The sequence below is a fragment of the Schistocerca americana genome, chromosome X (assembly GCF_021461395.2).
Source record: "Schistocerca americana isolate TAMUIC-IGC-003095 chromosome X, iqSchAmer2.1, whole genome shotgun sequence".
Classification (NCBI taxonomy): domain Eukaryota; kingdom Metazoa; phylum Arthropoda; class Insecta; order Orthoptera; family Acrididae; genus Schistocerca; species Schistocerca americana.
The window spans coordinates 112,043,547-112,057,181 of record NC_060130.1 but is presented as its reverse complement, the minus strand read 5'-3'; positions in this window follow the sequence as shown (position 1 = coordinate 112,057,181).

Sequence of the window (13,635 nt, the reverse complement as noted above, 5' to 3'; positions counted from 1 at the left end):
GTGGAAATCTCGCGTACAGACATATGACACTGGTGACACACGGTCACCTGACCACGTTTGAAGTCCGTGAGTTTCGCAGAGCGCACCATTCTGCTCTCTCACGATGTCTAATGACTACTGAGGTCGCTGATATGGAGTACCTAGCAGTAGGTGACAGCACAATGCACCTGATATGAAAAACATATGTTTTTGGGGGTGTCCGGATACTTTTGATCATATAGTGTTTCTGTTTCTTATAAAACACATTCGTGCGGTTTATGTGCGAGTCTATAGAACAATTAGAATGACCTTCAGGAAACCAGTGAGTCCAAATTCTTCGCCAATGTGACCGACTCTTGCGCAGCTGAGAAATGGTACGTTGTGCTGCTAGAAGAACGGCACTATCTCAGACTCTAGACCTTCTCTAACGTACCTGATGCTTTTCTGACTGACTTCTGGAAGTCGAAATCCAGATCGCATGCACCTTTGCCCTAAACCATCATACCTAGCATTTGCCTATCACTTGTCCGCTCTGCCATAGTAAACAACGAAGGAAAATGTAAACCAGTCAACCGTCTTCAGTTGCAGGTATAGTCACTTCCACAAGAAAGTGTACTCCATAATTTTAAATGTAACGTTCGCAGCGACTTTTCTGGTAGTACTCCCGAATCTGTAATCAATGCGCCTTTGCACAGCATATAGACAAACAATGTGAGTTGAATTCTTTGTTTTGTCGGCTGCAGTTTAGAATGAGTGCAAAATATCTGAAGCGTCACTTATTTATATTTATATTCGTTTATTTATCAAAATTCCCTTCTGGGGTCCGTTAAGATGCTGTTTGGTTCGAATGAGGCAAACTGGGTGCTTCAAGGGCAACGTCGCCGCCGTCTCTGTACAGCGTGGAAACAAGACAATGGGGTGTTATTACTAATTGCACAATTACCTAATAGTTAATCCAATCGCCGCCTTTATCGATTATAGCTTGGCACATGTTTTGGCATCTTTCACGAGATTTTCTGCATATTCTCTCGTATATATATATATATATATAGAAATATTACTAAACTATGAAGAAGCGAAGCTAGCAGTAAAGTTACCCGGGTATATATATATATATATATATATATATATATATATATATATATATATATATATATATATACCCGGGTAACTTTACTGCTAGCTTCGCTTCTTCATAGTTTAGTAATATTTCTACCTTCTCTTCATCTGTGTCCATTGTACTCACGCATAGAGTTAGTTCCACAAGAAAGTATACGCCGTTATCTTTATGAAGTAAAATACACTATTATAAATATATGCTTACATGAAAACACATGTTATTACTAATTGCACAATTACCTAATAGTTAATCCAATCGCCGCCTTTATCGATTATAGCTTGGCACATGTTTTGGCATCTCGTAACGATCACCAGATCGTTCTGATTTGATATGACAGCTGCTTACAATATATATATATATATATATATATATATATATTCTCCCATGGAGACGATCGTAGAGATGCTGGATGTAGTCCTGTGGAACGGCTTGCCATGCCATTTCCGCCTGACGCCTCAGCTGGACCAGCGTTCGTGCTGGACGTGCAGACCGCGTGAGACGACGCTTCATCCAGTCCCAAACATGCTCAATGGGGGACAGATCCGGAGATCTTGCTGGCCAGGGTAGTTGACTTACACCTTCTAGAGCACGTTGGGTGGCTCGGGATACATGCGGACGTGCATTGTCCCGTTGGAACAGCAAGTTCCCTTGCCGGTCTAGGAATGGTAGAACGATGGGTTCGATGACGGTTTGGATGTACCGTGCACTTTTCAGTATCCCCTCGACGATCACCAGTGATGTACGGCCAGTGTAGGAGATCGCTCCCCACACCATGATGCCGGGTGTTGGCCCTGTGCGCCTCGGTCGTATGCAGTCCTGATTGTGGCGCTCACCTGCACGGCGCCAAACACGCATACGACCATCATATATATATATATTGTAAGCAGCTGTCATATCAAATCAGAACGATCTGGTGATCGTTACGAGATGCCAAAACATGTGCCAAGCTATAATCGATAAAGGCGGCGATTGGATTAACTATTAGGTAATTGTGCAATTAGTAATAACATGTGTTTTCATGTAAGCATATATTTATAATAGTGTATTTTACTTCATAAAGATAACGGCGTATACTTTCTTGTGGAACTGACTCTATGCGTGAGTACAATGGACACAGATGAAGATAAGGTAGAAATATTACTAAACTATGAAGAAGCGAAGCTAGCAGTAAAGTTACCCGGGTACAGGAGAGTCAAAAGTTAATTTTGTATTAAATTCATTATTACATCATACACTCCTGGAAATTGAAATAAGAACACCGTGAATTCATTGTCCCAGGAAGGGGAAACTTTATTGACACATTCCTGGGGTCAGATACATCACATGATCACACTGACAGAACCACAGGCACATAGACACAGGCAACAGAGCATGCACAATGTCGGCACTAGTACAGTGTATATCCACCTTTCGCAGCAATGCAGGCTGCTATTCTCCCATGGAGACGATCGTAGAGATGCTGGATGTAGTCCTGTGGAACGGCTTGCCATGCCATTTCCGCCTGACGCCTCAGCTGGACCAGCGTTCGTGCTGGACGTGCAGACCGCGTGAGACGACGCTTCATCTAGTCCCAAACATGCTCAATGGGGGACAGATCCGGAGATCTTGCTGGCCAGGGTAGTTGACTTACACCTTCTGGAGCACGTTGGGTGGCACGGGATACATGCGGACGTGCATTGTCCTGTTGGAACAGCAAGTTCCCTTGCCGGTCTAGGAATGGTAGAACGATGGGTTCGATGACGGTTTGGATGTACCGTGCACTATTCAGTGTCCCCTCGACGATCACCAGTGATGTACGGCCAGTGTAGGAGATCGCTCCCCACACCATGATGCCGGGTGTTGGCCCTGTGTGCCTCGGTCGTATGCAGTCCTGATTGTGGCGCTCACCTGCACGGCGCCAAACACGCATACGACCATCATTGGCACCAAGGCAGAAGCGACTCTCATCGCTGAAGACGACACGTCTCCATTCGTCCCTCCATTCACGCCTGTCGCGACACCACTGGAGGCGGGCTCCACGATGTTGGGGCGTGAGCGGAAGACGGCCTAACGGTGTGCGGGACCGTAGCCCAGCTTCATGGAGACGGTTGCGAATGGTCCTCGCCGATACCCCAGGAGCAACAGTGTCCCTAATTTGCTGGGAAGTGGCGGTGCGGTCCCCTACGGCACTGCGTAGGATCCTACGGTCTTGGCGTGCATCCGTGCGTCGCTGCGGTCCGGTCCCAGGTCGACGGGCACGTGCACCTTCCGCCGACCACTGGCGACAACATCGATGTACTGTGGAGACCTCACGCCCCACGTGTTGAGCAATTCGGCGGTACGCCCACCCGGCCTCCCGCATACCCACTATACGCCCTCGCTCAAAGTCCGTCAACTGCACATACGGTTCACGCCCACGCTGTCGCGGCATGCTACCAGTGTTAAAGACTGCGATGGAGCTCCGTATGCCACGGCAAACTGGCTGACACTGACGGCGGCGGTGCACAAATGCTGCGCAGCTAGCGCCATTCGACGGCCAACACCGCGGTTCCTGGTGTGTCCGCTGTGCCGTGCGTGTGATCATTGCTTGTACAGCCCTCTCGCAGTGTCCGGAGCAAGTATGGTGGGTCTGACACACCGGTGTCAATGTGTTCTTTTTTCCATTTCCAGGAGTGTATTTACGTGCATTGTACAATGTAATACATTTCTGAACAGGCTTTGACGACTGAAGCTAGTGAACAAAATTACAAGAAAGGCAACACGCTTGTTAATGGCCACCTGGCAGCCAAACAACAATTTGAGACGTTTCTTATTTTGTTGCTGGACAAAAATTTATTTGAGGTGGTCAAGATAAATGAGATATCCTGTACATAGCACACCACCATGTTTTGCTACGTGGCTTTGTTACAGCGAAAGACTGTGAAGTACTCTGTCCTGTTTCATTCAGAGATATCGATGTACTGAACTGGAAAATTGCTCTTCGATCTGCCAATGAAACCTGTTAAATTCCCTGTGGTAGTTGTGCGCTTACGGGTGAATCTTAATTTGGAACGCTTGCCCATAGAACATGCACTGTGAGAGAGAAAGCAAAGGTGGGAAAAGCAACAGTTCAGCGTAAGTATTGACATCCACTGGTTCACGCTGTCGGCTGGCGCCGCTTCTACGAAGCAGAATGGAGGTACAGGCCGAACCCCGTGTCTTCGCTTACTAATTAGAGGAGAATATGACAATTGCCATAACCCTATTTCCTAGTAACTTCGATCAATGGAAGAGGGAACAAAAGAATAGGAGACATGTCTCGGTTTATCCGTAGATACTCGACCGTTTCTGAGAAAACGACGGTCAAAGTTTTCGACGTCATGTAGATTCCTTTTAGAGCGCGCTAATCCCAGACTAAATGCTAGCACAGTGGATAGCGTCAAGGCCTCTCACTTCTGCACCCCATGTTCGATATCCGATTACTGTTTTTATTTATTTCATTTATCTCTCCACGTCCGTAGAAGGTTACTACACGAAATGTTTCTTATCACGTTAGGGGATACTAGGGCGTTATATTACTCGTAAATTTACGTCTGGGTTTCACACTGTCATACATTTATTGTATAATATATGTGTGTATGCTATTTTCAGGTGCTACAATCTTTTTAAATTCTCATATTGCTATATTTCATTCCTTATTCGATACTTATATTTTATTCTTGTGTTCAATCTTCAGGAAAATTTTTTCCCTTCCCTTGGTTGATACCAATCGTAGAAACATTCGAAACATAGGAAGTACGAACACCACGAGCATCACGCTAATGCAGGTTTGCCACAATAAAATTTTCTCGTTTGAATCTCACTTGGGAAAGAAAAGTCGTTAACACTGCTGAAGATTTCATGCGCCGGCAATAATTTGGCGACAGACTACGCATAACGGATCACTTTTCCGTAAACTGGCCCCTGCAACTGATTATCAATCAAGATACTATAGACGAATTTCACCCAGAACAATTTCAAATAATATCCTCATTCTTTTAATTTATTTAATTCGTTCACCAGTCATACGATTAGTAGACGAATAAGGAAAATGTTACTTCAGTATACACTGGAAAACAATCGTGTAATAATCTTCCACGAACGTGGGTAGATAAATGAAAAATAGAATTAAAAGTAATACTTGGACTTGGAATGGGCTGCAAAACTGTGAGCCGCGACACTGGCGACTGTGTCACGGCTTTAGTTGAGCTATCTATTCAGTAAAAGGCACATAAAGCACCTCGAAAATTTTAACCGTCGCTCTCCCAAAAACGGCCAAGTATATATGTAAAGGCCAAGACACTGTTGAAGAGCAATTCGGGGATGGCGATTGTATCTTTCAACACGATCTAACACCTGTTCATAATGCACGGCCTGTGGTGGAGGGGTTACACGACGGTAAAATCCCTGTAATGGGCTGACCCGCACAGAGTCTGACCTGAATCCTATGGAACAACTTTGGGATGTTTTGGAACGCCGACTTTGTGCCAGGCTTCACCGACCGACATCGATACCTCTCCTCAGTGCAGCACTCCGTGAAGAATGGGCTGTCATTCCCTAAGAAACCTGATTGAACGTGTGCCTGCGGGAGTGGAAGCTGTCATCAAGGCTAAGGGTGGGCCAACACCATATTGAATTCCAGCATTACCGATGGAGAGCGCCACGAACTTGTAAGTCATTTTGATCACATAGTGTGCAAGTCTTGAAATTTCCTATCAGATTAAAACTATGTGCCAGACAGAACTCAAACCCGTAATCATGTTGGCGCTGCTTTGAAATTCCTATCGGACGAGGAATCAAACCCAGTACCCAAAATTACACGAGCAATACTCTTCCCGACTGACATATCCTCTCTTTTGCTTCCCATACACACGCCATAGTCAGTTACGTCTCATGCTGTTGTATAATTGCTGTCTTCAGTTACTTAAGGACTTGTACTGTCATGAGAGGCATTTTCCTTTTCTCCATCTGTGCCTCGACTTAAGCCAAATGTTTCTGAAGTGCTTTCTTTATCTTCAATGTTCTTACTGTCCTCTACAGTTTCGCTCACTACTTATGTGGTATTTCCGGCGTGACAGGTTAGAGTGGAAATTTTCTATCGTGGTAAGGATTGACAGGATTCGTTGTTGGAATCTCGTTAGGGCGTAGCTACGTTAGTGGTACTGCTGCACTTCATCTACGTGGAGAGCCCATTCTTACATGATAGACCGCACCACACTGCCCACAAGTGCGTGGCTCCCCAACTTAGACTTCCAGATCGAAAGCATGTGGACACCTCTATGTAATGAGAAATTGACCAACAGCTGTCATGAGAGGTGGACCCGCCAATATAAAAAAGAGGCGACGGGTAAGCAGTAACAGCACAATGAGTCGGTCAGAATAACTCACTGACTTCCTGGATGTCGTCTGAATAACAAATCCATGCTTCTAAAGCTGTCCAGGCCGACTGTTGATGATGTTACTGTGAAGTGGAAACGCAAAGGGCCCGAGACCAGGCAGACCTCATGTGGTGACAGACATGGACCGTCCGTTGAGCCTTGTGGAGGATAATCGCATTAGACCAGCGGAAGGAATCGCCGTAGTGTTCCAAAGAGCTACCAGCAGTCCAGCTGGCACAATGAATGTGCATAGTAAGTTAAAAAGAATGTGGTACGATTGTCGAGCACCTCCTCATAAGCCACATATTCCTGTAGCGAATCCCAGTAACGGGACCGTACTAACGTCCCCTACCGACTTGACTCATATTGATGCACTGAAGCGCCAAAGAATCTGATACAGGCATGCGTATTCAAATACAGAGATATGTAAACAGGCAGAATACGGCTCTGCGGCCGGCAATGCCCATATAAGACAAGTATCTAGGCCTATGTAAGACAACAGGTGTCCGGTGCAATTGTTAGATCGATTGCTGTTGCTACAATGGCAGGTTATCAAGATTTAAGTGAGTTTTGACGCGGTGTTATAGTCGGCGCCATAGCTTCTCCGATGTAGAGATGAGGTGGGAATTTTCCCGCATGACCATTTCACGAGTTTACCGTGAATATCAGGAATCCGGTAAAGCATTAAATCTCCGACATCGCTGCGGACGGAAAAAAATCCTGCAAGAATGGGACCAACGACGACTGAAGAGAATCGTTCAGTGTGACAGAAGTGCAGCTCTTCCTAAAATTGCTGCAGATTTCAATGCTGGGCCATCGACAAATGTCAGCGTGCGAACCATTAAAAGAAACATCATCGATATGAGCTTTCGAAGCCGAAGCCAACTCGTGTGCCGTTGATGAGTGCACAACACAAAGCCTTACGCCCCGCCTGGGCCCGTCAACAGCGACATTGGACTGTTGATGACTGGAAACATGTTGCCTGGTCGGACAAGTCTAGTTCCAAATTGTGTCTAGCGGATGGATGTGTACGGTTATCGAGACAACCTCATGAAACCGTGGACACTGCTTGTCAGCATGGGACTGTTCAAGCTCGTCGAGGCTCTGTAATGGAATAGGGCGTGTGCAGTTGGAGTGATATGGGACCCCTGATACTTGTAGATACGACTCTGACAGGTGACGTGTACGTAAGCATCCTGTCTGACCACCTGCATCCATTCATATCCGTTGTGCATTCCGACGGGCTTGGGCAATTACAGCAGGACAATGCGACATCCCACACATCCTGAATTGCTACAGAGTGGCTCCAGGAATACTCTTCTGAGTGTAACACTTCCGCTGGTCATCAAGCTGCTGTGGCCGAGTGGTTCTAGGCGCTTCAGTCTGGAACCGCGCTGCTGCTACTGTCGCAGGTTCGAATCCTGCCTCGGGCATGGATGAGTGAGATGTCCTTACGTTAGTTAGGTTTAAGTAGTTCTAAGTCTAGGGGACTGATGACCTCCGATGTTAAGTCCCATAGTGCTTAGAGCCATTTGAACCATTTTTTGAGCCACCAAACTCTCCAAGCACGAACATTATTGAGCCCATCTAGGATGTCTTGCTACGTGCTGTTCAGAAGAGATCTCCACCCCCTCGTACTCTTACGGATGTATGGACAGACCAGCAGGCTTCATGGTGTCAGTTCCCTCCAGCACTACTTCAAACATAAGTGGAGTCCATGCTACGTCGTGTCGTGGCACTTTTGCGTGCTCTCAGGAGCCCTATCGATATTAGGTAGGTGTACCAGTTTCTTTGCCTCATCGGTGCATGTTCTCTAGGACACGACTACGACTTTTACAGGAAGATGCAACTCTCAACCGTTTCTGAGAACATCGTGTTTGCAAATTATAGGCGTGCTTAAGCTGTATGTTTGTAGGGCCACTAGGGTTCACAGCGTTCGCAGCCGGGCGAGTAAGCGCGTAGTTTCGTGAACGAGAGATCCGTGAATCGATTCTCGCTGCCAGCAGCTTCTTTTCATTCCGACGTAATTCGAACAACAGATTTATTACGACCGTGCTTAACCATTCACTTACTGTTTTCCTCATCCTTAACATGAAAAAGGGGAAAAACTTTTTTTTCTGAAGGAGACTGAAAATGAAAAAAGGATACGTGAAGGCAAATCAGTGTGGTCATTTTTATTTATATTGTTGTATCTACATTTGTGACAAGTTTAATCTGGAACCTATGCAACACTGAATGATTCATAACGATACTGATAAACAATAATTATCGCGACGTACAGCAGATGTAAAGAACGACGAATTTTTCCATTTTCATTGTTTTTTTTTTTCCTCTATGCCTATTACAACAAACATGGTTTACATTACTACACGGTTAGATATAGAAATAAATTGCATTTGAAGAGATTTTTTTAAATTTACAGCGAAAGGAGTTAAATATAGAAAAGAAAAAGAAAAATTACCTTCCCCAGAGGGACTCGAAACCACGAACCCCTTTCTTTACTTTTTTAAAGTCACAAACTAATTACGGTTTCTCAGCGCTTTGAAACAAGTAGAGCGTCAGGCTTTTTTAACTAATTTCTTTTTATTTGTTTCTTAATGTCACTGCCACCTACAGGCTGGAGCAGATAAGGTGGGCAGGGGGTGAACCCCTAGGCCTCGCAACGATACCTCCCCCCTCCCAATACTGTGCTCGGCTGCGGTTTCCATGAAGGCTTGTAGCCATACAGAGCATACAGCATGAGCACAACTGTAATTTTCAAACTCGATTTTCTCAAAAACGGTTGGGAGATGCATCTCCCTATCTACACATGTGGGAGGAAGTTCGTGCAGTAAGCAACACTTGAGGTACTGTAAACAGCGACGTCACTGGACAACAGATGACTGGAATGAAGTGCCTTCGAATGATGAACCACACCATACCCTGCAGCAATCCGATGGAAAGATTGGGTTTGGCGAATTCTTCCTGCCATATGGGTAATGCCAAGAGTGAAATACGAAGGCGACGGTGTTGTTAGGTTATTGGTTCGTTTTTCGTGGTTTGGGTGTGGTCTCCTTACCACGTTTAAGGATAGGAACACAATTTACAACACTGTGTACTGCATACAGTAGAGCAACAGTTCTCAGACGATGATTGCTTGTAAAAGAAAAGGAACGAAGATTGGGTTTAGCGTCCCGTCGACATCGAGGTCAGTAAATACTGAGGGCTCGGATTGTGGCAAGGATGGGGAAGGAAATCGTCCATGCCCTTTCAACCGAATCATTGTGGCATTCGTCTGGAGCGACTTAGGGAAATTGCGGAAAACCTAATTCTGGATGGCCGGACGCGGGTTTGAACCCTCATTCTACCGAATGCGAATCAAGTGTGATATCCACTGCGCCATATCGCTCGGTGTGAAGGCTTGCGGCTGCATTTCGAGACGTCGCAACTGAACCACCATTTTATTATGAGCTTCTGAACACTATTGTTTGCGGGAATAGTGAAGCTCGGGAAATATTCCCGAAGTTTTTTAAATGAACCAATAAGGCTGCAAGCTTCCACTACACACACCCTTTCATTCTAAGAATGCGGCGTGCTTGAGCTGGGTAAGTTAGAGAACGTCGAAAAGACAATGCATCCTGTCATAAAGCGGCATCTGTGAAGCAATAGTCTGTGGACAATAACGTTCCTGAAATGGACTGGCCTACCCGCAGTCCCCAGTGGAACACCTTTGCGATGAGCTTGAACGTCGACTACGCTCAAGACGCCAGCGTCCAACGTGACTGCCTTCGCTGGTTTCGGCTGTTAAGGAATAATGGGTTTGTCATTCCATCACAGACCATCAGACATCTCATTTAAAGTGTCCCCAGAAGGAATCAAACTGTCATAAAGGCCAAGGGTGCACACGTCTGATGTTAATGTCCACTAATACGTGTCCACATATTTTTGGTCACATAGGGTATATCACTAAGTATTTATTTCCGGATACAGTTAGGTATGGAGGTATGTGTCTAGTGGTGATCGTTTTCACAACCCGTATCCCACTGTATAAGTTGCTGTTTCTGCTGTTGATATTCACACAAGTTTTTTTTACGTTTGATATTTACCGAATATGTTCAACGATATTGATCCGTCACTAATTTCGAAAGGCATATTCAAAGATCAAACGTTTCGACTTTCCATGCCTGCGTTTGTTACGGTTGCTTGACTAATAGAATCGTCCCTATGGCTGAACTTTATTATGCCACTGCAACTTTCGATTATTTTATCACAGTGCTTCGAGCAGCTCATTGACCCAAAAACACAATTTGAATTGAATCTACCTGAGTCCCATGTATTTGTCTAATATTAATTTAACCTTTTCAGAAGGCCATTCGTAAATTTCATATGGGTATGGCCTTTTGAAAGACCAGTCAAAAACAGTTTTTTTTTTTTTATCGTACTGTCTCTCTTCTCCTCTCAGTGTGCCACTGCAGCGACATGCCGTTTTCTGTCTGCAGCCGGTGGGCCTTATACGTTGTGTGCTTGACTACAGCTGGCGATATCGCGCTGCCGGTGTTAATTACTGCTCGGGCTCCAAGCTTCCCTCGGTGCCAAGGTAAATAAATGTAGCGCCGCACTAGTCGAGAGCCGAGAGCGGAATGAGCCAGGGCATGCCATATTGGCTTCACGTCTGACTGCTGGCAGAACCGTGCAGCACGGCGTCATTAGCAATGCGGGAAGTGAGAACCCTACACGTGCAGTAGTAGTACAAGCAAATTCCCAAATCCCTGCGTTGAAATAAATAAAATGCAATTGCTTGCTAGCTATTCTTCTTACTGGTCATTTTGTAGAACTATGAGCAAAAGTGGAAATCCGTGTGCTACTACTCAGTGCAAAAATGTTTCATGTAAAACTGCGGACGTAGTTTACCATAGATTTCCAAAAGATAACAAAACTAAAGCGCAAATGGGTATCTCGTTGTAAAAGAACTGATCCCGTTAATTCGAATAATGCAAGGACATATTGAAAGTATTTCCTTCCGATGATAATGAACGAGACTTAAAAATTGAAATTCCTTTGAAAAGATAATTCATGGATGTCTTTTTGCCATCACAAAAAATTCCAAATTGGCATGGAGATGCATTCGAAGTTGTCGCAACACAAGGAAGGATAACGTATAGAGCGTATAGATAACTGCCAGATATTCATCCTATTTAGAAACGTGTTTTATGTATTATCGGCTATGGAATTATTCGCGTATTGTTCTTTTATAGCGTTTACAAACGTTTCATTCTCACAACAACAACAGTAATAATGTTATTGTGAAATATATTTGCTTTTGTTAATAAGTGACATGAGCAAGAGATCGTCGATATGAAAAGAAAAGAGTACGCTGCATGGTTTGGAAGCTTTATCTCCGAATAAGATTAAATTAAATCAGTCGACTGGCACAGAGCTAATTCTTGACATAGATGTTACTGCTAAAAACGAAATAGACGGATTAAAAACAAAGATACTACTGCTGAGGGGAAAAAATTACGATTCGCCGAGTATTTGAAGTATGATGTGGAAGTAAATAGATGTGCTTCTTTTACACCTGCATAGCTACTCTGCATTTCGCAATTAATTCTCTTTCAGAGGATTCATGGAACCATCTTAGAGCTATTTTTCTGTCGTTCCACTCTCGAAGAGTGCACAGGAAAAATGAACCCTTAAATATTTCTGTGCAAGACCTGATTTCTCTTAATTTATAATGATGATCATTCCTGCTTATGTAGGCAGACACCAACAAAATATTTTCACATTCGGAAGAGAAAGCTGATAATTGAAATTTCATGACAGGATCCTGCTGCAACGAAAATCGTCTTTGTTTTAATGACAGCCATCCAAATTTGCTTATCATATCCGTGGCGCTCTGTCTCCTACTTCGCGATAATACAAAACGTACTGCCCTTCTTGAACTTTTTCGATGTCCTCCGTCCATTCCGTCTGCTGCGGATACAACACCACACAGCAATATTCCAAGCTTAGTGCACGCAGTCTCTTTGGTAGACGTGTTGCATTTTCAGAGTGTTCTGCCAATAAATCGCAGCATTTGGTTCGCTTTTCCCACGACATTATCTGTGCGGTATTTCCAATTTAAATTATTCGTAACTGTAATCTCTAATTGAATTTACAGCCTTTACATTTGTGCCATTTATCGTGTAGCCGAAATTTAGCGGATTCCTTTAAGCACTCATGCGGGTGACTTCACAATTCATATTATTTAGAGTCAATTGCCAGTTTTCTTCTGCAATAAAACAATAAATTAGACAGTGTTTCACATCAGGCCAGATTCGACCTTACATTGACAGTTCCTTGAATTCAGTCTCAGACAAACTTCTTCCGGATTCAGATTAAGGCCGGCCGTTGTGACTGAACGGTTCTAGACGCTTCAGTCCGGAACCGCGCTGCTGCTACGGTTGCAGGTTCGAATCCTGCCTCGGGCAAGAATGTGTGCGATGTCTTTAGGTTACTTAGGTTTAAGTAGTTCTAAATCTAGGGGACTGATGAGCTCAGATGTTAAGTCCCATAGTGCTTAGAGCCATTTGAACCATTTAGATTACGTCACCGGTAATGACTGAATCTATGTAATCTCCAGTGCTCGGCTCCTTCTCCTTCAATGGACTGGTTCAGTAAAATAAAGGAGTTTGAAGTGACATTTTCATGGGCGGCATGTTGCTAAGTGTGACGGAGCGATGCAAAAGATAATTTCTACAATAAGGTCGAGGTTTCCCGAAATGCATCACAAACTGATTTCTCTCTGCGTAAGGCCAAGAACCTTCATTATAAAAAGGCATTTGAACACACAAGCTACAACAGGAAATATAAAAAACTTGCAGCAAACAAAAATCTTCAGTTGCTTGCGTCGTGATGTTCCTGATCTACAGTGAGTATTTATGAACGAAGTAAGATGTTCCAGCTTTTAATACTAAGTCTTTTGACGTGGCTACTATCATAACATACAAGAGTTTGTTTATTATTTAATGGTTCAAATGGCACTGAGCACTATGGGACTTAACTGCTGAGGTCATCAGTCCCCTAGAACTTAGAACTACTTAAACCTAACTAACCTAAGGACATCACACACATCCATGCCCGAGGCAGGATTCGAACCTGCGACCGTAGCGGTCGCGCGGTTCCAGACTGTAGGTTTATTAT